Genomic DNA, 26,395 nt, shown 5'->3' with positions numbered 1-26,395 from the left:
CACAGCTAAGGGCTGTTTCTATTCATGGCACAATGCGGAGTGCCTGGATACAGCCCTTAGCCATGGTATATTGGCCATATACCAAAAATCCTCAAGGTTCCTTATTGCTATCATAAACTGGTTACCAATGTAATGAGAACACTAAAAATAAATGTTTTGTCATACGTGTGGTATACAGTCTGATATACCACAGCTTTCAGCCAATCAGCATTCAGGGCTCGAACCACCGCTCGCGCGTATGCATGTGCAGTTCAAATATAAAGCACATCTTTGTGATTGAGCATCCCAAAGCCTACCAAACAACCCAAAATACACCCCAAAAAAACACAAACAGTAAGCCAAACCCAAACACCCCCAAAGAGTTACCCAAAGTACCCCAAATAACCAACCTCAAACAATCCCAAAACGTACCCCAAACAAATCCAAACAACCCAAAAACAGGTACCCCAAAGTATCCCAAAATACCCCAAACAACCTAAAATACCCTAAAGAACCCCAAACAGGTACCCCAAAGTACCCCAAACAACTCCAAACCAGTACCCAAAAATACCAAACACCAAACCTCAAAAACCTTTCCCCCCAAAGTTTTACAAACAATCCCAAAAAACAACCCTAAAGTACCCCAAACGACACCAAACAGGTACCCCAAAATACCCAAAATAATCCCAAACAGGTTACCAAACTACCCAAAAGGTACCCCTTAAGTACCACAAACGACCCAAGAAAAAACCCAAACAGGTACCCCAAAGTAACCTAAAATACCCGAAACAACCCCAAGCAGGTACCCTAAAACACCCAAAACAACTCCAAACAGGTACCCTAAAGTACCACAAACACCAAACCACCCCAAACAGGTACCTGAAAGTATCCCAAACAACCCCAAATAGGTGACATACAGTTCCCCAATGAACCCCAAAAAACAACAAACAGATACCACTTAAGTACCCCAAACAACCCCTGAAAAAACCCAAACAGGTACCACAGACAACCCCAAACATCCCCAAACAGGTGAAACAAAGTACCCCAATCAACTGCAAACAGGTACCCAAGGTATACTGCCAGATCACTGACCCCCTCCCTGTTCGAGTTCTGCATGGCCACGCAGTCGTGGGTGAACATGGAGTACAAAATGGAACTAAGCACACACCCCTGGAGGGCCCCGTGTTGAATCTCAGCATGGTGGTGTTATTGCTTTATGCTTTTGAAAATAAAGAAGGCATACATTTTCTGGGTCTGTGTTTTATCTTTTCGTGGATATTGCACCTGAGCTGTAAAAAAAGCCTTATCAACATTTGAGTCAAAGGGAATCTGTCAAAGATATATATAAATTAAAAAATAAACAAATTGCACTTAAGCACATATTCTGCAAATTATGGAATTCACACCTACACTACCGTTCAGAAGTTTTGGGTCACTTAGAAATGTCCTTGTTTAAAAATGTAAAAAAATTGAGAACATCAAATCGATCAGAAATACAGTGTAGACATTGTTAAATGTTGAAAATGAATGTTGTAGCTGAAAACGGCAGATTTTTTATGAAATATCTACATAGACGTACAGAGGCACATTATCAGCAACCAACACTCCTGTGTTCCAATGGCACGTTGTATTAGCTATTCCAAGTTTATCATTTTAAATTGCTAACTGATTATTAGAAAACCCTTTTGCAATTATGTTAGCACAGCTGAAAACTGTTGTGCTGTTTAAAGAAGCAATAAAACTCGCCATATTTTGACTAGTTCAGTATCTGGAGCATCAGCAAAAACGAGCAGTTGCTTGCACACTTGCAGACTGTCTGTTGTTTTTTTTCCATCTCCGTCATTTCCCGTCACAACTTGGAGACTTGTGTCACGTTCTGACCATAGTTCTTGTGTGTTTTCCTTGTTTTAGTGTTGGTCAGGACGTGAGCTGGGTGGGCATTCTATGTTGTGTGTCTAGTTTGTCTATTTCTATGTTTGGCCTGATTATGGTTCTCAATCAGAGGCAGGTGTTAGTCATTGTCTCTGATTGGGAACCATATTTAGGTAGCCTGTTTTGTGTTGGGATTTGTGGGTGGTTGTTTCCTGTCTTTGTGTTTTCTGCACCAGTTAGGACTGTTTTGTGTGTGTGTGTGTGTGTGTGTGTGTGTGTGTGTGTGTGTGTGTGTGTGTGTGTGTGTGTGTGTGTGTGTGTGTGTGTGTGTGTGTGTGTGTGTGTGTGTGTGTGTGTGTGTGTGTGTGTGTGTGTGTGTGTGTGTGTGTGTGTGTGTGTGTGTGTGTGTGTGTGTGTGTGTGTGTGTGTGTGTGTGTGTGTGTGTGTGCCCGCCCGCATTCATTGTTTTGTAGTCTGTTCATGTTTAGTTTCTCTTATTAAAGAACCATGAACTTTAACCACGCTGCATTTTGGTCCTCCTCTCCTTCCCAGGAAGAAAGCCGTTACAACTTGTTTACGTGCTGCAGTGCGTTTTGTTGCTAACATTACTTTGCTGCCTGACAACTTTACTGTTTTTACTTTTTAATTACTTATATTTTTTGTATTTCCTAATCAACTTTTTTTTCCCATTCAACTTTTTCACTCCGGACACTTTATCTGGATGTGGTTTGTCAGGACCTCCACCAGCCGAAGCTAAGTAGTAACATTAACATGATGCCTTCCAAATGCAGTCACTGTACTCATAATATACAGGAGAACAATCGCCTTACGGCGAGGATAGCTGTGCTGCAAGCCCAGCTTCGGACGCAATCGTTAGGCAAGGGTCATTTCAGTGTAGGAAAGGATGAAACAGCGTCTGTGCCACCAGTAAGTACAGATACACAGTTCCTGCAGCCGGACAACTTTCTCATGGCTTCTAGAGGGAAAGGCTGTAGGAATGCTCAACTGGTGTCGCTTATTCAGCCGACATAAACTTTCAACCGGTTCTCCCCATTAAGCAGGGAGTCGGAGTCAGAGGCCGAGCCTTATCTGGGCTCTACTCCTCCCGTTACGGGGTCTGAGACGCCGAAGCCTCCCACCATTAGCTCTGACAAATTGAAAACCCTAGTCATTGGCGACTCCATTACCCGCAGTATTAGACTTCAAAATAATCATCCAGCAATCATACACTGTTTACCAGGGGGCAGGGCTACCGACGTTAAGGCTTATCTGAAGATGGTGCTGGCTAAAACTAAAGCGAGTGTAGAGAGTATAGGGATATTGTTATCCACGTCGGCACCAACGATGTTAGGATGAAACAGTCACCAAGCGCAACATAGCTTCAGCCTGTAAATCAGCTAGAAAGATGTCGGCATTGAGTAATTGTCTCTGGCCGCCTCCCAGTTAGGGGGAATGATGAGCTCTACAGCAGAGTCTCACAACTCAATCGCTGGTTGAAAACTGTTTTCTGCCCCTCCCAAAAGATAGAATTTGTAGATAATTGGCCCTCTTTCTGGGACTCACCCACAAACAGGACCAACCTGGCCTGTTGAGGAGTGACAGACTCCATCCTAGCTGGAGGGGTGCTCTCATCTTATCTATGAACATAGACAGGGCTCTAACTCCCCTAGTTCCTCAATGAAATAGGGTGCAGGCCAGGCAGCAGGCTGTTAGCCAGCCTGCCAGCTTAGTGGAGTCTGCCACTAGCACAGTCGGTGTAGTCAGCTCAGCTATCCCCATTGAAACGGTGTCTGTGCCTCGACCTAGGTTGGGCAAAACTAAACATGGCGGTGTTCGCCTTAGCAATCTCACTGGAATAAAGACGACCTCCATTCCTGACATTATTGAAAGAGATTGTGATACCTCACATCTCAAAATAGGGCTACTCAATGTTAGATCCCTCACTTCCAAGGCAGTTATAGTCAATGAACTAATCACTGATCATAATCTTGATGTGAGTGGCCTGACTGAAACATGGCTTAAGCCTGATGAATTTACTGTGTTAAATGAGGCAGTAATCAGGTTCCCTCCCGGCCAAGCACTTGGATTCTCTGCCTCTAACCCTATTACAGGGGCTGAGTCACTGGCTTACTGGTGCTTTTCCATGCCGTCTCTCGGGGGGTGCGTCACTTGAGTGGGTTGAGTCACTGACGTGGTCTTCCTGTCTGGGTTGGTGCCACCCCAGGGTTGTGCCGTGGCGGGGATCTTTATGGGCTATACTCGACCTTGTCTCAGGATGGTAAGTTAGTGGTTGAAGATATCCCTCTAGTGGTGTGGGGGCTGTGCTTTGGCAAAGTGGGTGGGGTTATATCCTGCCTGTTTAGCCCTATCTGGGGGTATCATCGGATGGGGCCACAGTGTCTCCTGGCCCCTCCTGTCTCAGCCTCCAGTATTTATGCTGCAGTAGTGTATGTGTCGGGGCTAGGGTCAGTCTGTTATATCTGGAGAATTTCTCCTGTCTTATCCGGTGTCCTGTGTGAATCTAAGTGAGCTCTCTCTAATTCTCTCTTTCTCTCTTTCTTTCTCTCTCTCTGAGGACCTGAGCCCTATGACCATGCCTCAGGACTACCTGTCATGATGACTCCTTGCTGTCCCCAGCCATGCTGCTGCTCCAGTTTCAACTGTTCTGCCTGCGGCTGTGGAACCCTGGCCTGTTCACCGGACGTGCTACCTGTCCCAGACCTGCAGTTTTCAACTCTCTAGAGACAGCAGGAGCAGTAGAGATACTCTCAATGATCGGCTATGAAAAGCCAACTGACATTTACTCCTGAGGTGCTGACCTGTTGCACCCTCAACAACTACTATGATTATTATTATTTGACCATGTTGGTCATCTATGAACATTTGAACATCTTGGCCATGTTCTGTTATAATCTCCACCCAGCACAGCCACCCCTCATAGCCTGGTTCCTCTCTAGGTTTCCTCCTTGGTTTTGGCCTTTCTCTGGAGTTTTTCCTAGCCACCATGCTTCTACACCTGCATTGCTTGCTGTTTGGGGTTTTAGGCTGGGTTTCTGTACAGCACTTTGAGATATCAGCTGATGTAAGAAGGTCTATATAAATACATTTGATATATTTGATTGATTACAGGCTCAAAATGCCCAGAAACAAAGACCTTTCTTCTAAAACTCGTCAGTCTATTCTTGCTCCGAGAAATTAAGGCTAATCCATGCGAGAAACTGCCAAGACACTGAGGATCTCGTACAACTCCCTTCACAGAACAGAGCAAATTGGCTCTAACCAGAATAGAAAGGAGTGGGAGGCCCCGATGCACAACTGAGCAAGAGGACAAGTACATTAGAGTGTCTAGTTTGAGAAACAGATGCCTCGTAAGTCCTTAACTGGCAGCTTCATTAAATAAAACCCTCAAAACACCAGTCTCAAAGTCACCAGTGAAGAGACAACTCTGGGATGCTGGCCATCTTGGTTCCTCTGTCCAGTCTCTGTGATCTTTTGCCAATCTTAATCTTTTATTTTTATGGGCAAGTCTGAGATGTGTCTCTTTCTTTCCAACTCTGCCAAGAAGGCCAGCAACCCCGAGTTGCCTCTTCACTGTTGATGTTGAGACTGGTGTTTTGCGGGTATTATTTAATGAAGCTGTCAGTGACAATTCCTTCGACATCATGGTTTGGTTTTTGCTCTGACGTGAACTGTCAACTGTGGGACCTTACATAGACAGGTGTGTTAATTTCCAAATCATGTCCAGTAAATTGAATTTACCACAGTTGGACTCCAATCAAGTTGTATCAACATCTCAAGGATGATCAATGGAAACAAGAGGCACCTGAGCTCAACTTCGAGTCGTGTAGAAAAGGGTCTTTATACTTATGTAAATAACCTATTTCCATTATTTATTTTTAATGAATTTGCGAACATTTCTAAAAAACAGTTTTTGCTTTGTCATTATGGGGTATTGTGTGTAGATTCATGAAGGGGTAAAAAATAATTTAATGCATTTTAGAATAAGGCTGTAACATAACAAAATGTTGAAATAGGGAAGGGGTATGAAAACTTTCTTAATGCACTGTATGTTCAGTTTGTGTCTCGGTATATACAGTTGAAGTCGGAAGTTTTCATACACCTTAGTCAAATACATTTCAACTCAGTTTTTCACAATTCCTGACATTTAATCTGAGTAAAAATTCCCTGTCTTAGGTCAGTTAGGATCACCACTTCTGTTTTAAGAATGTGAAATGTCAGAATAATAGTAGAGAGAATGATTTAGTTCAGATTTTATTTCTTTCATCACATTCCCAGTGTGTCAACACTCAATTCCCAGTGTGTCATACACTCAATTAGTATTTGGTAGCATTGCCTTTAAATTGTTGAACTTGGGTCAAACGTTTTGGGTAGCCTTCCACAAGCTTCCCACAATAAGTTGGGTGAATTTTGGCCCAGTCCTCCTGACAGAGCTGGTGTAACTGAGTCAGGTTTGAAGGCCTTGCTCGCACATGCTTTTTCCCACAAGTTGCCCACAAGTTTTCTATAGGATTGAGGTCAGAGCTTTGTGATGGCCACTCCAATACCTTGACTTTGTTGTCCTTAAGCCATTTTTCCACAGTTTTGGAAGTATGCTTGGGGTCATTGTCCATTTGGAAAACCCATTTGCGACCAAGCATTAACTTCCTGACTGATGTCTTGAAATGTTGCTTCAATATATCCACATAATTTTCTTTTCTCATGAGGCCATCTCTTTTGTGAAGTGCACCAGTCCCTCCTGCAGCAAAGCACCCCCACAACATGATGCTGCCACCCCCGTGCTTCACGTTTGGGTTGGTGTTCTTTGGCTTGCAAGCCTGCCCCATTTCCCTCCAAACATAATGATGGTCATTATGGCCAAACAGTTCTATTTTTGTTTCATCAGACCAGAGGACATTTTTCCCAATTTTTTTATGGTGGTTTTTGAGCTGTGTTCTTCCTTGCTGATCTGCCTCGCAGGTTATGTCGATATAGGACTCGTTTCACTGTTGCTATAGATACTTTTGTACCTGTTTCCTCCAGCATCTTCACAAGGTCCTTTGCTGTTGTTCTGGGATTGATTTGCACTTTTCGCACCAAAGTACGTTCATCTCTAGGAGACAGAACGCGTCTACTTCCTGAGCGGTATGACGGCTATGTGGTCCCATGGTGTTTATACTTGCGTACTATTGTTTGTACAGATGAATGTGGTACCTTCAGGTATTTGTAAATTGCTCCCAAGAATGAACCAGACTTGTGGAGGTCTACAATTTTGTTCTGAGGTCTTGGCTAATTTCTTTTAATTGTCCCATGATGTCAAGCAAAGAGGCACTGTAGGTAGATGGTAGTCCTTGAAATACATCCACAGATACACCTCCAATTGACTCAAATTATGTCAATTAGCCTATCAGAAGTTTCTAAAGCCGTGACGGAATTTTCTGGAATTTTCCAATCTGTTTAAAGGCACAGTCAACTTAGTGTATGGTAAACTTCTGACCCACTGGAATTGTGATACATTGAAATAATCTCTCTGTAAACAATTGTTGGAAAAATGACTTGTGTCATGCACAAAGTAGATGTCCTTAGCGACTTGCCAAAACTATAGTTTGTGATCAGGAAATTAAAACAATGTTTTAATGACTCCAACCTAAGTGTATGTTAGCTTTCGACTTCAACTGTATATAGTACCAGTCAAAAGTTTGGACACACCTACTCATTCAGGGGTTTTTCTTAATTTTATATTATAGAAAACTAGTGAAGACATCAACTATGAAATAACACATATGGAATCATGTAGTAACCAAAAAAGTGTCTAACAAATCAAAATATATTTTTTATTTGAGATTCTTCAAAGTAGCCACTGTGCCTTGATGACAGCTTTGCACACTCTCTTGGGATTCTGACAAACAGCTCCATTAGGCAATCATCTGGAATGCATTTCAATTAACAGGTGTTCTTTGTTAAAAATGTATTTGTGTAAACAATTGTTGGAAAAATGACTTGTGTCATGCACAAAGTAGATGTCCTAACCGACTTGCCAAAGCTATAGTTTGTTAACTAGACGTTTGTGGAGTGGTTGAAAAATGACTTTTAATGACTCCAACCTAAGTGTAGGTGAACTTCCGACTTCAACTGTATGTGCACACACAGATTTCTGTGTATGTGCATGCTTTTATTGGCTTATGTGCGCGTGTGTGTGTGTATAGCATTGTACTCAGCTGTTCAGTGTAACACTCAGGTTTGCCATTTGCCCATCTCCATCTCCAGTGAGACGGTAGAGACGGTGAGAGTTGCTCCCTGCAGCAGATGGCAGAGTTATGCTCTGCAGAGGTGAAAAATAACCCATTAGCCTCAGAAATTAATGGCTTTTTCTCTTTAGCTATCAGCCTTGAATATACCTGACCAGACTGGAGCTACTCTCTTACCATGACCAACCCAGTCTTTATAATCAGGCTGTCTGTGTCATATGCCTCACCTCCACCATGGTTCAACAGTATATGTCAACTCTGTAGTTCAAAACTGCTGCTTGAGTGTGGGCAGGGGAATTATTGGATACCTTTTTGTTTAAATTACTGTCTTGGGCCTTCCGAGTGGTGCAGCAGTCTAAGGAACTGCATCGCCATGCTAGAGGCGTTACTACAGACCCGGGTTCCTGCCCGGGATGTGCCACAACCGGACGTGGCAGGGAGTCCCATAGGACCGTGCACAATCAGCTCAGCGCCATCTGGGTTAAGGGAGGGTTGGGCCGGGCTGGGGGGCTTTACTTGGCTTATCGCGCTGTAGCGCCTACTTGTGGTGGGCCGGGTGCCTTCAGTCTGACGCCAGTTGAACAGTGCTTCCTCCGACACATTGGTGCAGCTGGCTTCCTGGATAAGCTGGTGGGTGTTAAGGAGCACTGTAAAGACGGGTCATGTTTCGGGGGACGCATCACTCCAACTTCGTCTCTCCCGAGCCCGTTGGGGAGTTACTGCAATGACACAAATTCGAAATTGGAAAAAATACATTATAATAGTAATAATAAATTACTGTCTTAAACAGTTTTGTTTTTTTGTTTTGTTGTTTCTTTTTTTGATTTATCGACTGTATATGTTGAAGCCTGTAAGGTCCGGAAAGATATATCCATCATTTGTTTTGTTATGTTTTGACATCTCCTTTTGTCTAAGTTTTCAGCCCAACTAAGAAGCTTCAATTGCTGGAGAACACTGAATCCAGCAAATAACTATTTGAGAATCAACCATCCATCAATTCTTGAGTAAGAAGTATCCGCACTGTATAATGCTGAACAGTCTTGTTGATACATTTGAATGTTTATCAGATTACTTTAAACAATAATACTACAATTAAAATGGCTGCTGTAGTTGTGGCTATTTCCAGCGACGCAAAAACTGATGAAAATGAGACCTGGAGCAAGGTTGTCGGACGAAATGCCCCAAAAGAGACTGTTTTGCCTGTTTTTATCACGGAGAGAGAAATCCCGACTAAGGAGGAAGCCATAGCCAACCCCATTAAGGAGGTGGAGCTCTACCACAGTCTCATACATGAAATTCATCCAAACCACTTGAGGTCAGTACAGAGAGTACTTGCACTCTGGAGTATATATCTTCTGAGTAAGAAAGGGCAAAGCTTCTGATCAGAGGAATAACAGTCAGAGGAAAACATGTTGTGTTCAAAGGGAATAATCCGTTCAGTTTGAAGTCGTGCATGGCTGACCAGAACTCAATTCAAGTTACAATTAAAGAGCTACCTGAATAAGCAGAGGATAGTGTTGTGACTGAGTTTCTGGCTAAAGCTGGATGTAAGGTGGTGGGGAGAGTGAGGAGGTGCATGATAGGATACAAGGGTCAACTTGCAAACTGCTCCAATGGAGATCATTCTGTATATGTTGAAGCAGTACCCATTACTCCCATAACACGGTCTGTAAAGATTGGCCCTCACTGGATCAAAGTATTTTATGATGGCCAAAGCCCTGCGCGTAGACATGACTGGCAGACACAATCCCACACTAGAGGGGGTCAGGAGATGGTAGAGTACAGTCCTACTACACTGTACAACATAAGGTGCATAGAGGACACATTTTCACACTATGTGCAGGACAACAATCCGATCCCCATGAGTAGGGCAGACGCATCACATATCTCAGCTGAAATGGCATACTGTAAAGTTAGACTGAGGTTGAAGAGCATAATTTATCGGCTCCCAAGAACAAAGACTGAGTGAATTGAACATTGGAGTTGGTGCCTGGTGATCCAGAGTCTACAACAATGACCTTTCATTCCAAGAAAAATAATAAGAATAAGAGGGAAAATGCTCAAAATGAATCTGGGAAAGTCACTGAGACCAGTGACAATCATAACCTAATAGAAAACTGAGGATAATAAGGGACCCGGAAGGCGCTGCAACTTTCTGCGGAATACAAAAGACAGCCAAACATCAATGATGACCTTCAGTCAACAAACACCCAAGCGGCCCAGGATACCAAGCTCCCCATCAGAGCCTGGAGGTAGGTCATCTGCAGGAAAAAAGGCAGGTATGGACTGTGGTGGAAAAAGTACTCAATTGTCATACTTGAGTAAAAGTAAAGATACCTTAAAAGAAAAGGACTTGAGTAAAAGTCACCCTGTAAAATGTTACTTGAGTAAAAGTCTAAAAGTATTTGGTTTTAAATATACTTAAGGATCAAAAGTACAAGTATAAATACTTTCAATTTCCTTATATTAGGCAACCCAGACAGCACGGTTTTCTAGTTTTTTAAATTTACGGATAGCCAGGGACACGCTATCAGACAATTTACAAATGAAACATTTGTGTTTAGTGAGTCTGCCAGATCAGAGGCAGTAGGGAGGACCAGGGATGTTCTCTTGATCAGTGTGTGAATTAGACCTGTCCTGCTAAGCATTCAAAATGTAACAAGTACTTTTGGGTGTCAGGGAAAATGTAAGGAGTAAAAAGTACATTATTTGCTTTAGGAATGTAGTGCAGTAAAAGTTGTCAAAAATATAAATAGTAAAGTAAAGTAAAGATACCCCAAAAAAGTAGTACTTTAAATTATTTTTACTTAAGTACTTTACACCACTGAATCAGGATGTAATTCTAGAAGTGGAGAAATGTCCCCCTAATTAGCAATCCAAACCAAAATCATTGATGAATGGTGGAACATGAATGATTTAAATAATCTATATTTGAGTAGCCTGTATTATCTGGTTCAGAGAAGGACATGCTGTGTATGTGAACATAACCTCTGTCGCTAACATGCTTTTTAAGAAAATGTGCAATCTGCAGATAATCTCATTTTAATGCAAACTCTTGTCCCAAACAAAACCCGTCTTTTAGACAAACTCAGTTCCCTTAACTCAGCTATGAGAAAACATTGCAATCATTAAACTTTTTGAAACCATTAATCAGGCTAAAATTCTCTGGGACCCTCACTCCAAGCCTAGAGGAATATTAGGAGGTCATCTGAATATTCATAGCATTATTTCTAAATGTAAACAGTTAGAACATTTATTGAATGACTTTAATCTTGATTTTTTTTCTGTTTCTCTGAGACATGGATGAAGAAATCTTCTCACATTTCTGCCTTTAATGCACCTGGATATTCCATATTCAGGAGGGACAGGGGAGGAGGCAGAGGGGGTGGATTGCGTATGGATTGCTTATATAATTTTAAATGCAATCGTATCTGATGGAAACATGCCAATTACATTAAATGTATGGCTCTAAATGTCTTCCTCTCCCCTCATATGTCTCTAACCATTATTGGATTATATGGACCACCAACAACTGATATCTCATTTTATGACCATCTAATTGCCATCCTTAAAGAATGTGATCATAAGAAGGAGATCATCTTCTTGGGCGATTTCAATATAAACTGGGAAAACAAAACTTGCAGGAAAAAACTCTGAGATCACAGAGTTTATTTGAGTCAACTTGACTCAATTAATACAAGGACCAACCAGAGTAACACAGACATCCCAGACTCAAATTGATCTGGTGTTTACTAACAGACCTGATCAAATAACTAAGGCCATTAACTTACTAACTGGCATATCTGACCACAATGTAACATTGGTGATTAGAAAGCTCACTAAAAAAAGAGATTTAAGAACTATATTAACGTACGATAAAAAATCCTGAAAAGTTAGCAGAGTATAACTACGATGCAGCTATAAATCAAATTGACTTGTCTAAGCTGTTAAGCAATGAAGACCCAGAGTCTGGGTACAGAACCTTTCTGTCAGCTATTGACAAAGTGGATACCTTTTTTTACCAGGAAATTTCAACGTAAGCCAAGACAGAAAACATCTACCATACCTCAACGATCTCTTGGCAGATGAGAGGACGGGATCTTTCCTTGAAAAAAAATGCACTGAAGTTTGGTCAGAATAATGACAGACGTATATTTGCATCACTGAGAAATGCGGTGGAAAGGAATATAATAAAAGCAAAAGCAGAGTTATTCAGAGTTATCAATGAAACAAAAGGAAATGGCTAAATTATTTGGGAAAATCTCAAACTAACAGGGAGAGGGGCTGAAAAATCCCCCAAAAACATCATCAATTAATGGTTAATGGCATTCTAATTCAAGACTCCAATTTCATATCCACCACCTTTAACATTCTTTTTGTTGGCTCTACCAGGGAACTGGCTCAAAGATTTTCAACCAAGACCACAGTTCTCACTCCCATGGATAATAATAATAAACCGATATTCAGAATTCCTGAAATCTCAGCTTCAGCATTGGATACTATTATTAGCTTCTTCAGGAGCTCTACACCAAAAGACGTATTTGGTCAAGACACTTTATTTCTGAAGAGACAAATATTCTCTGATTACCCTTATTGTACATCTAGTAAATCTGTTGATCAAATGTGGGTTCTTCCCCAATGCTTGGAAGTATGTTGCAGTGATACCTGTTTTAAAATATGGTGACCCAACACTGGTGGAAAATTACCAACCTATAAGCATTCTTCCAGTGCTATCAAAAGTAGCTGAAAGATGGGTGGCTGATCATCTGACTGATCACCTCAATCAGGGCAACTCAATACATCAAATGCAATTTGGATTCAGAACTAACCTGTCAAGGCTCAGGAGATGACCCAGATGCAGACAGTTTCAAAGTTACAAAAGTTTTTACAAAAACAGGGGGCCGGCAAACGACAGGTCAAGTGCAGGCAGAGATCAGTAGTCGAGAGCAGAGTCTGAAAGGTACAGAATGGCAGGCAGGTTCAGGGCAGGCAGAGGTCAGTAATCCAGGGTGGTGTGACAAGGTACTGAATGACAGGCAGGCTCAGGGCAGGCAGAATGATCAAAAACAGGGAAAGATAGAAAACAGGAACTGGAGACAGAAAGACGCAAGGCAAAACAGCTGGTAGGCTTGACGAAACAAAACTAACTGGCAACAGACAAACAGAGAACACATGTATAAATACACTGGGGATAATGAGGAAGATGGGCGACACCTGGAGGAGGGTGGAGACAAACACAAAGACAGGTGAAACAGATCAGGGTGTGACATAATCATTCTACAAAAACAGTCAATTGGTATTTTGCATTAAATCTTAACTGGACATAGGTGGTGAAGTCTGCACAGTCTTTTTGGATCTTAACAAGGCCTTTAATACTGTGGTTCGTGAGGTCCTCCTATCCAAACTATCCTACCTTAATGTGTCCACTGAAGCCATTAGTTGGATGTATTCTGACCGGTTGCATCACCGCCTGGTATGGCAACTGCTCGGCATCTTACCATAAGGCGCTGCAGAGGGTAGTGAGTATAGGTCCTGCCATCCACGACCTATATACTAGGCGGTGTAAGAGGAAAGCACAAAAAATTGTCAAAGTCTCCAGTCACCAAAGTCATAGACCATTTGCTACTCGCTGTTTATTATCTATGCATTGTCACTTTACACCTACCTAGATGAACAAATTACCTCGACTAACCAGTAACCCCGCACATTGACTTGACACCGGTACCCCCTGTATATAGCCTCGTTATTGTTATTTTATTGTGTTACTTTTTATTATGTTTTACTTCAGTTTATTTGGTAAATATTTTCTTAACTCTTTCTTGAACTGCATTGTTGGTTAAGGGCTTGTAAGTAAGTCTTTCACGCTAATGTTGTATTCAGCCCATGTGACAAACAATGTTTGATTTGATTGTATTCCTATCTGACAAACAGAAGTCAAGGGGTTTGTCTGGGGAACAATCAGTCGAACTGTCTTTACTATAACATTGGGGTTCCCCAAGGGTCAATTTTAGGCCCCCTTCTGTTTACCATCTATAAATGATCTCCCACTTGCTTGCCCACAAGTTGACATGAAGATGTATGCAGATGATATGTTCACAAAAAAATAGACAAGATATTGCTATGGTACACATTTCTATATGGATGACTGATTCTTGCCTATATTTAAATATAGACAAGAGTGTTTGTATGTACTTCTCTAAGAAATCCATGGATTATGCCCAACAAGCTGTTCTTGTTGGTGGGGAGAATCTGAAAGTTGTGTCTAACTTCAGGTATCTCAGTGTCATTTTAGACTCCAACCTGACATTCAAAAAACATTTGAAGAAGGTGGTTAACACGGTCAAGTTTGGATTATCCAACTTTAGGTTTATAAAACCTTTCATTCCTCTGGAGGCCGCCAAACGATACCTGCATGCTATGATGTTCTCACATCTGAGATGTTGCCTCACAAGCTGGTGACAAGCAGAGGCTACTATTCTGAAACCAGTTGAATCACTCTTAAGATTTTTGATAACAAACCAAACAGTTACCACCATTGTCACATCATTCACAAACATAATGTATTCAGTCTGGATAGCTGTAAACAGTATGTAGATGCAAGCCTCGTCTTCAAGATCCTGCATGGTCTTGCACCTCCACACCTTCATAGAGCATATCATGCTCAAGGAAAGCACCTTCAGGATAACAAGGGCAGTAACTAGAGGGGATTGTGTTGTCACTTTTCGACAAGGTAAATTCGGTCAATCTCTCCGTTAGAGCTACAATATACTGTAATGCAATGCTCATGGACTTGAGAAGCTGCAATGATTATTGTACTTTTAAATTTAAATTGAAAACATGGCTCAAATCTATCCAACCTGTACACATGAGTTATCTGTGGTTCCTCATATGTAAGACAACAGTTGATGATAGTGTTTTTATTATGAATAAGATGTTGTTGTAAGAATTATATATTACTGGATGTAATGTATTTGTATTTTGTATTGTTTTCGTGAGTATATATATTGTGACTGTGTAATTGCCCTTACTTACCCTGGGACTACGGGTGCAAATGAGCTTTCGGGCTAACCCCGGCACATTTACATGGATGTTGCAAAATTGTAATATTGTTAATTAATGTGCATTGTCCCTTATAAATAAATAAAGTAACAATGTAAAATCTACTCTAGACCCTTGCAGCAAACTCTCTCCAGAAGTTCAGTGAGGATCTCTGAATGATCCAATGTTGACCTAAATGACTAATGATGATAAATACAATCCACCTGTGTGTAATCAAGTCTCCGTATAAATGCACCTGCACTGTGATAGTCTCAGAGGTCCGTTAAAAGAGCAGAGAGCATCATGAAGAACAAGGAACACACCAGGAAGGTCCGAGATACTGTTGTGAAGAAGTTTAAAGCCGGATTTGGATACAAAAATATTTCCCAAGCTTTAAACATCCCAAGGAGCACTGTGCAAGCGATAATATTTAAACGGAAGGAGTATCAGACCACTGCAAATCTACCAAGACCTGGCCGTCCCTCTAAACTTTCAGCTCATACAAGGAGAAGACTGATCAGAGATGCAGCCAAGAGGCCCATGATCACTCTGGATGAACTGCAGAGATCTACAGCTGAGGTGGGAGACTCTGTCCATAGGACAACAATCAGTCGTATATTGCACAAATCTGGCCTTTATGGAAGAGTGGCAAGAAGAAAGCCATTTCTTAAAGATATCCATAAAAAGTGTTGTTTAAAGTTTGCCACAAGCCACCTGGGAGACACACCAAACATGTGGAAGAAGGTGCTCTGGTCAGATGAAACCAAAATTGAACTTTTTGGCAACAATGCAAAACGTTATGTTTGGCGTAAAAGCAACACAGCTGAACACACCATCCCCACTGTCAAACATGGTGGTGGCAGCATCATGGTTTGGGCCTGCTTTTCTTCAGCAGGGACAGGGAAGATGGTTAAAATTGATGGGAAGATGGATGGAGCCAAATACAGGACCATTCTGGAAGAAAACCTGATGGAGTCTGCAAAAGATCTGAGACTGGGACGGAGATTTGTCTTCCAACAAGACAATGATCCAAAACATAAAGCAAAATCTACAATGGAATGGTTCAAAAATAAACATATCCAGGTGTTAGAATGGCCAAGTCAAAGTCCAGACCTGAATCCAATCGAGAATCTGTGGAAAGAACTGAAAACTGCTGTTCACAAATGCTCTCCATCCAACCTCACTGAGCTCGAGCTGTTTTGCAAGGAGGAATGGGAAAAAATTTCAGTCTCTCGATGTGCAAAACTGATAGAGACATACCCCAAGCGACTTACAGCTGTAATCGCAGCAAAAGGTGGCGCTACAAAGTATTAACTTAAGGGGGCTGAATAATTTTGCACGCCCAATTTTTCAGTTTTTGATTTGTTAAAAAAGTTTGAAATATCCAATAAATGTCGTTCCACTTCATGATTGTGTCCCACTTGTTGTTGATTCTTCACAAAAAAATACAGTTTTATATCTTTATGTTTGAAGCCTGAAATGTGGCAAAAGGTCGCAAAGTTCAAGGGGGCCGAATACTTTCGCAAGGCACTGTATATGTCGGACGACAATATAATGTTCATGATGACACTGCGACAATTGTATACAGAAATGTTGATAGACACACCATAAACTAGCCTGAACACATAGTCATGCTACGTAATTGCCTATGCAGTCCATATCACTCATCATGAAAATTCCGAATCCACTCCATACTACTCATATTTTCATTTATTTATATGACTTTCCACACAAACATTTATCACACAGCCTAGTCTCTAGAGTTTACAGTAACATCACTCTGAACCCCCCACAGAACAAGGGAAATTCAATGATTTGTACTCGATGATATTCAATAAGTCCTTCATCACAATGCAATAAACACTCAATCATGCTCCTGGGGCCTTTATGACTCTTGGCTGTAATAACAAAATGTAAATGTGTTCTTTGTACTGTCACTCCCTCTCATAAATGTACACACCGTTATCCTAAACCATCTAATCAGTTATGTGGAGGCAGTTGTGTCTACGCAAATTAATATGCAATCGTGACTCATGGATTGCTCCAAAAGTACTCTCCTTTTTCACTGTGATTCTATGCGACGCACTTATGAAATAACATTTCTAGTTGTGGGTTTTTCCATTGGAGAGCAGTAAAAAGAGTAATAGAGGGACTTTGGTGAAAATGAATATCTTTCCTATCAATGGGTAAGTTGAGAGTGAATTAATGCGGCTGCTTTCCAAGCAGACACGGTACTACAGAGTGGAGACTTACTGTAGCATGTAGGGACTAGATGAAATTAAGCCAATACAGATACACTATGTATTCCAAGGCACTGTATGTGTGTGTGTGTGTGTGTGTGTGTGTGTGTGTGTGTGTGTGTGTGTGTGTGTGTGTGTGTGTGTGTGTGTGTGTGTGTGTGTGTGTGTGTGTGTGTGTGTGTGTGTGTGTGTATGAGAAACAAGCTCTCACATGGAAAGGAACCAAGGCTATGCAATATTTTTTACTATGGACTGGATTCAGTCAGATTTGGGTTCTGGCACAGTTAACATTTAAAGCTAATTTCTGATTGAGCCGACATCGTCAGCTTTTATTGTCGTCATGTCCTGTGAGGATCAAATGGCCCAGATCAGCTTGGCAATGGTTGATAATAACCAGACACTCTCCCACCCGTAAAGGGTGGTGACGGGAACTGCCAAGTTGACAGCTCACACTCGGTTGTAAATTAAGCAGGAGAGGACTCTCTCTTTACTCCAGTATTGGCTAAAGGGCTGTCCTTTGTCTCCAGAGCCTTTTGCCCGCCCAAAACTCTAAAGTTCAAAAGTGAATACCAGAACAACAACACAACAATGTGGGGAATGGTCATTGGGGAACGATGGGAAAATAATATAATATTGGTTTTCATTTTATGATGTAATTAAAAACCGCATGGACGAAATACTGTAACTTAGAAAGTACAGTGGTTGTTCAACTAAAGGTTTTGAGATTATGCTGTGGGATTTAGAGGTAATTTGGGGTTTAGTACGGTACCCTGCGTCACTGCTTCATTGCTCCAGACCACCATAAGGGGGAGTTAGAGCACTGATTATTCTTTTGGGTCCCAAGGTGATAAATGTGTCTCTACCTGACAATGAATGGGTGATATAAACCAAATAGAAACTGATAATTGTGCACAACTTCAAAATTGAATTTCAGTTAACTGAATGATCAAGATGAAGAAGGTGATTGAATTTAGAAACAAAAATGTTCAATTATATTCCATGATATTCTTAAGATATATGTGTTGACTGAATATAAGCAAGTGATGTCTGCTAAATAATCAAGTTGATGGCGCTGTCATATAGCCTCGGTACCTAGATAAAGCTAAGTGACTCACTCATTCATGGCTTTGAATCAAAATAAATAAATACCAACATTCTTTCTGATAGTCTTTAATAATGAAATGTTTTACAGTGGGGGTATCTATGACTCTCTGAGGACTGGGTAGGGTAGGTGGCCGACGCCCTCCGCTTCTACCTTCCTTCGGCGTGGGGTTCTGGGCCGGGAGGGTCGGCAAGGTGGCTTCGGCTCTCGCCCGAGCTTGGATCCCCACATCTCCATGTCGCCTGGGTTGCGACTGACCAGCTCCATCGTCCCTTTCCCCATTAGGCACGGCCACGTGGTGCACCCCCTTTCCCTGTTAGGCACAGCCTTATGGCGCACCCCCAATATCAAGGTGCACATGGGTCTATTTATATAGAAATTATTAAATATTAAAGAATTAGACCTCTCACTAAAGGCGACAGTCGTACAAAAGTTATACTTTTGGAATATATCAATAAGAATGTCAGTATAATATACAATGTAGATCACCTCCTATTACCCTTCTCAGAGTTTTAAGAATTGTTTGTGTTCAATTATTTGTGACATTGTGGCATTTAAAGCATATTAAAGATAGAATCAATAGGATTGGAAGCAATATCCTACCCGCGTGTGGTCAATTATTTCAGCACTGTTTTGCGCTGCTCTGAGACAAGCATGGGGACTGGTCTTGGCAAATCAATTAGGTTTTATTTTCACTGAATCTCCATTTGGGTATTGGTTAGACTACAATTAGGGTGTGGAAACGTTAGGATTATAGCCTACTCCCAACCGGTCATGTTGTACAGCACCATATTTTCCTAACGGAAAACCAGAGGGTTTAGTTTTTAGTTTTTCTTGGAATAGAAACACATTAATATTAATCAAATGAATTAAGCAACATTTCTTAACATCCATCCCATATACTATGTTCTTACAAAAAAAGGTTTTAAATTCTCCAGTGCAGCCAATATTAAAGACTGTCAAATGCTTCTCAAATATGCCCTCTGGTGGTCAAACTAGCACTAACTTGCGTTAATGGCATCAATGGCTGACACTTAAATAACATGCCATAAGGTGGGCTGCAGTATGACGCAAATTTTACAGGAAGAACCACTATATATCTCCTTTATCTGACAATTTTCCATCCAATATGTTGTGCATATGACACGAAAAATTATTACATTATTTTTGGTAAGATATGAATGTGATTTTAGGAGGTATAACAGAATCTATCTCTTATCAACTGTGCATAAGTAAGTAGCCACACCCTGAGTGAGGTCGGAGAGCATGTCAGACAGACGGCGCAGTCCCCTTTAGCCAGATTGCATAAAAAGCATTGGTAATGAAATTAATATTAGATCAGAAAAGCGTGGAGCGGTCGAAAACACATCTGAAATGGTTGGAACTTTGAAACTCAACACGAGGTGAAGAAAATTAACTCACCTTCCAGATCAGGACATTGCCAGTCTGCAGCTGCGTGTGTAAAGTGGTTCAAACTCTGATTATCCACACGAGGAGGGGAAAGGAGAAAACTCCCCTCTGGTACGGCTAAGAAGTTTTGAGGAAACACCCCAATGGAGACCGGACAACTAAGAAGAAGGAAATTGTGACTTCTTGTGGATAATCAGAGACTTACACGTGAGATAGACGACAAACAAAGGCATTCACACATAAATGCATTCACAATTTCTTACTCCTAACAGGCGGTGGTTTGTGTGCAAAGTAAATGATTACTGTGAGAGTAGTTTCCAAATATATCAATGAAACATTTCTTCCCTTCTCTTTCTCTACCCCTCCCTCTTTTGGGAAAAGGCAGTCATGGTGTTGTTAGTCCATCCAAATGTATTTTCCCAGTCGGAGCTCTTTTCTTTTCCAGAGTTCCCAGTTGTCTTGAACTCACTGAAGTCTTGAGATTTCCCAGTCCTGAGTTTCCAGTTGTTTTGAACATGGCAGAAGTCATGCTGTATTGACAGCATGGCCAATGTATTCAACCTTTCTGGCCCATCTTGTTTATCCTTTAAAAGAGACCTTTAAACCCAGACTTGGACCACACAACCACTCCACTGAATAGCAGGCTAGTTATTGCTTTGCAACTCTTGCAGTTAGCCACTTCGTTTCAAACCATTCGTTGTTGAATTTGCAATTTCCAACTTGTTGTGTAATGTTAATGTCCAATGGTTGATGAGCACCGATACACTTTATCTGTAATTTCTCTTCATAGTTTCTCTTCATATGACAAAGATTGAAAAGGATTTGACAGTAGATTGTCAACTTCTGCCCTGAATGACACGTCGCCAGTGGAAAACTAGTTGTAAATTTCTCCAGCCTCATCCCTTAGTTTTTTATTGAAACAGGGGAGGAAATAATGCTTTGTTATTGCTTTAATTAAGATTTCTAGCTTTAATGCAATCTCTGAAAATGCAGGAACATTGCCATAAATGCTCAATTCTCTAACTCGCTCTATGGAAAGTCTGTTAGGAACAAATTCTTATTTACAGTGATGGCCTACCCTGACCAAACCCTAATGATGCTGGGCCAAATGTGTGCTGCCTTATGGGAATCACAATCATGGCTGGTTGTGATACAGCCTGGAATTGAACCAGGGTCTGATGCCTCTGCTCCAACTCTGGAGCGCATATCCTAGCCTAAGTATGACTTAGGCCCCACAATAGGCTAGTGTCCTGTCCAGGGGATGTACTTATACATCAAGCTGCCTCACACTACAGAAACAGGAGCTCATTACTTACCTACTTACTTACTTACCTACTTACTTACCGTCTCATGCAAAACAATGGGAGTTGTCTGACCTCTTTTGGACCACTTTATAGGTATCCTATCCATACAGCATGTTGAGGTAGATTTGTCATTTGGTTGACCTGTCAATTGAGGATCATTTTTCCGGACCCATATTAAGCTTTCCCTCAGATTTAAAAACACTTTTAGTGGAGATTCTCTTGAGCATTTTCACTGAACATTATTTTTAGCCCACTTTCTCTGGGTTCCCAGAAAACTTATCCTATATACAGTACCAGTCAAACTTTTTAAAACTCTTTTCTATATTGTAGAATAATAGTGAAGACATCAAAACTATGAAATAACACATATGGAATCATGTAATAACCCAAAAAGTGTTAAACAAATCAAAATAGATTTTAGATAATTCAACCACACTTTGCCTTGATGACAGCTTTGCACACTCTTGTCATTCTCTCAACCAGCTTCATGAGGTAGTCACCTGGAATGCATTTCAATTACAGGTGTACCTTGTACCTGTTAAAAGTTCATTAGTGGAATTTCTTTCATTCTTAATGCGTTTGAGCCAATCAGTTGTGTTGTGACAAGTTAGGGATTGTATACAGAAGATAGCCCTATTTGGTAAAAGACCAAGTCTTTATTATGGCAACAACAACTAAAATAAGCAAAGAGAAACAACATTCCATCATTACTTTAAGACATGAAGGTCAGTCAATCTGGAACATTTTAAGAACTTTGAAAGTTTCTTCAAGTGCAGTCACAAAAACCATCAAGACTCTCATGAGGACCTCCACAGAAAGGAAAACCCAGAGTAAACTCTGCTTCAGAGGATAAGTTCATTAGAGTTACCAGCCTCAGAAATTGTAGCCCAAATAAATGCTTCACAGAGTTCAAGTAACAGACACATCTCAACATCAACTGTTCAGACGAGACTGCGTGAATCAGGCCGTCATGGTCGAATTGCTGCAAAGAAACCACTACTAAAGGACACCAATAAGAAGAAGAGACTTGCTTGGGCCAAGAAACATGAGCAATGGACATTAGACTGGTGGAAATATGTCCTTAGGTCTGATGAGCCTAAAAGTGAGATTTTTGCTTCCAACCGCTGTGTCTTTGTGAGGTGCAGAGTAGGTGAACGGATGATCTTCGCATGTGTGGTCCCCACCGTGAAGCATGGAGGAGGAGGTGTGATGGTGTGGGGGTGCTTTGCTGGTGACACTGTCAGTGAGTTATTTAGAATTCAAGGCACACTTAACCAGCATGGCTACCACAGCATTCTGCAGCAATACGCAATCCCATCTGGTTTGCGCTTAGTGGGAGAATCATTTGTTTTTCAACAGGACAATGACCCAAAACAAACCTCCAGGCTGTGTATGGGCTATTTGACCAAGAAGGAGAGTGATGGAGTGCTACATCAGATGACCTGGCCTCTACAATCACCCAATCTCAACCCAATTGAGATGGTTTGGGATGAGTTGGACTGCAGAGTGAAGGAAAAGCAGCCAAGAAGTGCTCAGCATATGTGGCAACTCCTACAAGACTCATGAAGCTGGTTGAGAGAATGCCAAGATTGTGCAAAGCTGTCATCAAGGCAAAGGGTGGCTACTTTGAAGAATCTCAATTATAAAATATATTTTGATTTGTTTAACACTTTTCTGGTTACTACATGATTCCATATGTGTTATTTCCTCGTTTTGATGTCTTCACCATTATTCTACAATGTAGAAAATAACAAAAATGAAGAAAAACCCTTGAATGAGTAGGTGTGTCCAAACCTTTGACTGATACATATATATATATATATATATATATATATATATATATATATATATATATATATATATATATATATTAGATTTATGCATTGAATTAGTATGTTATGATGCCTCTCAGACTAGACTTTGTGACTGTGTGGCCTTTCCATTGAATATGCAGACGAGACTTGAGACCCAGAGTAGATTGGCGAGGACTGGTGAGTAACAGAGGCACAAAGCTATCCTGGCAGAAGCAGCTGTACAGGATAACCCCAATCATGTCCTTTGGACTGAACCATAGACTCGCCTCACTGCTGCTCAACTCAGGCATGTATGCACACACACACACACACACACCAGCCACGTCACACTAGATCCCATGCAGTATTCAACGTTCATCCAGGTCCCCAGGACGTCTTACCATCAAGTACGCTCATGGCTTGCTAGCATGCACATGCACACACACAATTTTGCATGACACACTCACACTGAGTGGCTGGGATGACCTGTAAAGACATTACCTTTGTTTCAGTGTCAGTTTTTATGTGTTTACTCCTCTCATATAGATGCAGAGAGAGTGGACAGACATCACTGTGTGTGTGTGTGTGTGTGTGTGCGTGTGTGTGTGTGTGTGTGTGCGTGTGTGTGTGTGCACTCTTGTTTGTGATTTAGTGCTGAAAGCATAATCATACAGTATTTATATCTGAACCAGATATGTTGTCTGGTTTCGTCTTTGTTTTTTTTTTATGTTGAAATTATCATTTCATTTCAGTTGCTTTGTGTCTAAATGTTCTCAAATACAGACATAATATCCAGGCCCAAAGCTATACAGTGCAACAAGGACAAAGTTAGTAATATTCAGACATTAATTCATGTATTCTACAAGTAAAACAATAAACTGAAAACAGTGACAGAAGGGAAGTATTACAAGTCACTGCTGTGTGTTTACAAGTCTGCATTTCTTGCTTCCTCCTGATCCTATTTTGTTGAGTGCAGCGATTCTTGGGAAACAGTTAGTGTCGCCTCATCTATAAGATTCAAGGTCCTGTGTGGCTCACTTGGTAGAGCATGGTGCTTACACCAGGGTTGTGGGTTCAATTCCAAGGTGGACCAGTACAATAAAGTATGGAAAATGTATGCACTCACTACTACTGTTCGTCACTCTGGATATGATGTAAAATAACAAATCCCTTTCTGTTTGGACGGCCATAACATACCCAACTTGTATACTGCAAATCAGACAAGAGGAAAGGATTAATGTCTTTTCATGCCTTCAGGAAGTACATAAAGGAAGAGAATCTTGGAGGGAGACCAGGATAGGGCAAGATAAAACGCAGGTCTGCTGTATTGGCTAGCCCCAATACAGAGGGAAAGGGTTTATGTCATGGTTAGTTACAGCCTGAAGACTGAGACTGTTGTATAGCTCCACAGGTTGATGTACTGAACATAAGCTAAATGTATTATGAGAAAGTGCCAAATGAATGATATCCATATATCAGCATCCATGGCCCACGTTAGGCTCCTCTCCCTCTAAGGGTTTGACTTGATATGCATCAGTGCAGTTTGGGTCTCTGTAAATGTACTATAAAAATCCCAAACTCACCTCAGATCAGCATCTGTGGCCCACGTCAGCCCCCTCCCCTCCACAAGGTTCTTGATATGCATCAGTGCGGTTTGGATCTGTGAAAATGTGTTATAATGAATCAATGACACACTCAATTTGTGACCGGTTGCATTCCTGATTGGCCGATTTACCTCACTAAGATGAGGTTCTTGCTTTCTGCATTTACTCTCCTATTCCACATATTGATTATGTGTCCATCTGTATAGCAGCATCTTTCTATTAAGAAGCCAACCATACTCATGGTTACTAACCACCTACTGAGAGACCGTCTAATGTGGGGATTACACACAGACACACACACACACACACTCAGAGTCCATCTAATGTGGAGAGAGTGCAATCTCTGAAGCCACTGGTACAGGGCCAAGTATGAAGAAAAAAAATCACCACGGATGTTTAAAAGACTTGTCGTAGGAACTGCAAATAACGAATTATTATTTGGTTCTACGGCTGGGATTTAAAACACCCACCATCCACCCCTTTAGCTATGCTTTAGTCTCTGCTGTCTCCTTTTACAATAGAGAAACCTGGGAGAAGACAATGAACACAGAGATATGTGTTATATAAAGTTAGGCTTCTTCAACGACAGTGGTACTGCCGTGAATAGAAATGTTGTCATTGTCCTGTAATACACCCACGGTGGCTTGACAGTGTCCTGTAATACACCCACGGTGGCTTGACAGTGTCCTGTAATACACCCACGGTGGCTTTGACAGTGTCCTGTAATACACCCACGGTGGCTTTGACAGTGTCCTGTAGTACACCGACGGTGGCTTTGACAGTGTCCTGTAATACACCCACGGTGGCATTGACAGTGTCCTGTAATACACCCACGATGGCATTGACAGTGTCCTTCCATGAAAAGAGAAAAGGAGAGAGTTCTTTTATTTTCCATCCTTTCCTAATTTAGCTGTTTCCCTGACCTAGGATGATCTCTCACTCACTCACACACACACACGCTTACGCGCACACGCGCACGCACGCACACGCACACACACGTGCCAGGGAAGACAGAATATCTGTGGTGGTTTAATTCCATCTGAACCAGCCTCCTCTTTTGGTCTTCTCCTAGTGTAATAGTAGTTAGTCCATACACACTTTTCAACTCTCCACTTTGTAGTGCGGTGTCTTCTGCTTGGAAAGCAACCACATTCATTCACTCTCAGCTTACCCATTGAATATGAAAGGTATCGCATAGAATCACAGTGATAATGGAGAGCTCCTTATTAACAAGTCAACTTTAGGAGGAATCCACGAGTCATGATTGCATATCGATTTGCGTACACACAAGGTGTTGTCTCCTTTTCAGTCTCTGGTAATATTCTGTCTCTCTCTGACTCCACACTGCCCTCCTCAGGTCTACAGCCCACTGTCTCTTCCTGATGTCTTCTGCACATCCGGTATACTCTCTCCAATCCAAAATCATTCCCCAGCCATCCTCTACGCCCTTTGCACTTGTGTAAATTTGAACTACAAATAATAAGGTGAAAATTACACCCAACGTATCAGAGGGCACTACCATCATATCTATCCAGTTTTTAAGATCTGCAAGCAATGCCTTGGATAAAAGGGGTTGTTTCTGGACAGGGACACAATGTATGTGTGTGTGTGTGTGTGTGTGTGTGTGTGTGTGTGTGTGTGTGTGTGTGTGTGTGTGTGTGTGTGTGTGTGTGTGTGTGTGTGTGTGTGTGTGTGTGTGTGTGTGTGTGTGTGTGTGTGTGTGTGTGTGTGTCTGTGTCTGTGTCTGTGTCTGTGTCTGTCTGTCTGTCTGTCTGTCTGACTGACTCTGTCTGACTCTGTCTTTGTTT

At 41.4% G+C, this 26,395-nt stretch overlaps 1 long non-coding RNA gene across 2 annotated transcripts in view; it reads left to right on the top strand.

The window, feature by feature from the left end:
- Nucleotides 1-26,395, top strand: part of LOC149981639 (uncharacterized) — a 79,514-nt gene that overhangs the window by 48,722 nt on the left and 4,397 nt on the right. The window contains exon 3 of one of the 2 annotated variants that reach the window (XR_016497768.1): nucleotides 4,427-4,490. The exons of the other annotated variant lie outside the window; for it this stretch is intronic. This is a non-coding gene — a long non-coding RNA (uncharacterized LOC149981639). Of the gene's footprint in view, nucleotides 1-4,426; nucleotides 4,491-26,395 lie in introns of those variants that run through there. 2 annotated transcript variants of the gene reach the window in all.

Source organism: Oncorhynchus mykiss, chromosome 8 (genome assembly GCF_057628025.1).
Source record: "Oncorhynchus mykiss isolate SJ-2025 chromosome 8, ASM5762802v1, whole genome shotgun sequence".
NCBI classification, from domain to species: domain Eukaryota; kingdom Metazoa; phylum Chordata; class Actinopteri; order Salmoniformes; family Salmonidae; genus Oncorhynchus; species Oncorhynchus mykiss.
The sequence above is the reverse complement of the archived record's forward strand: the minus strand, read 5'-3'. Positions and strand labels throughout refer to the sequence as shown.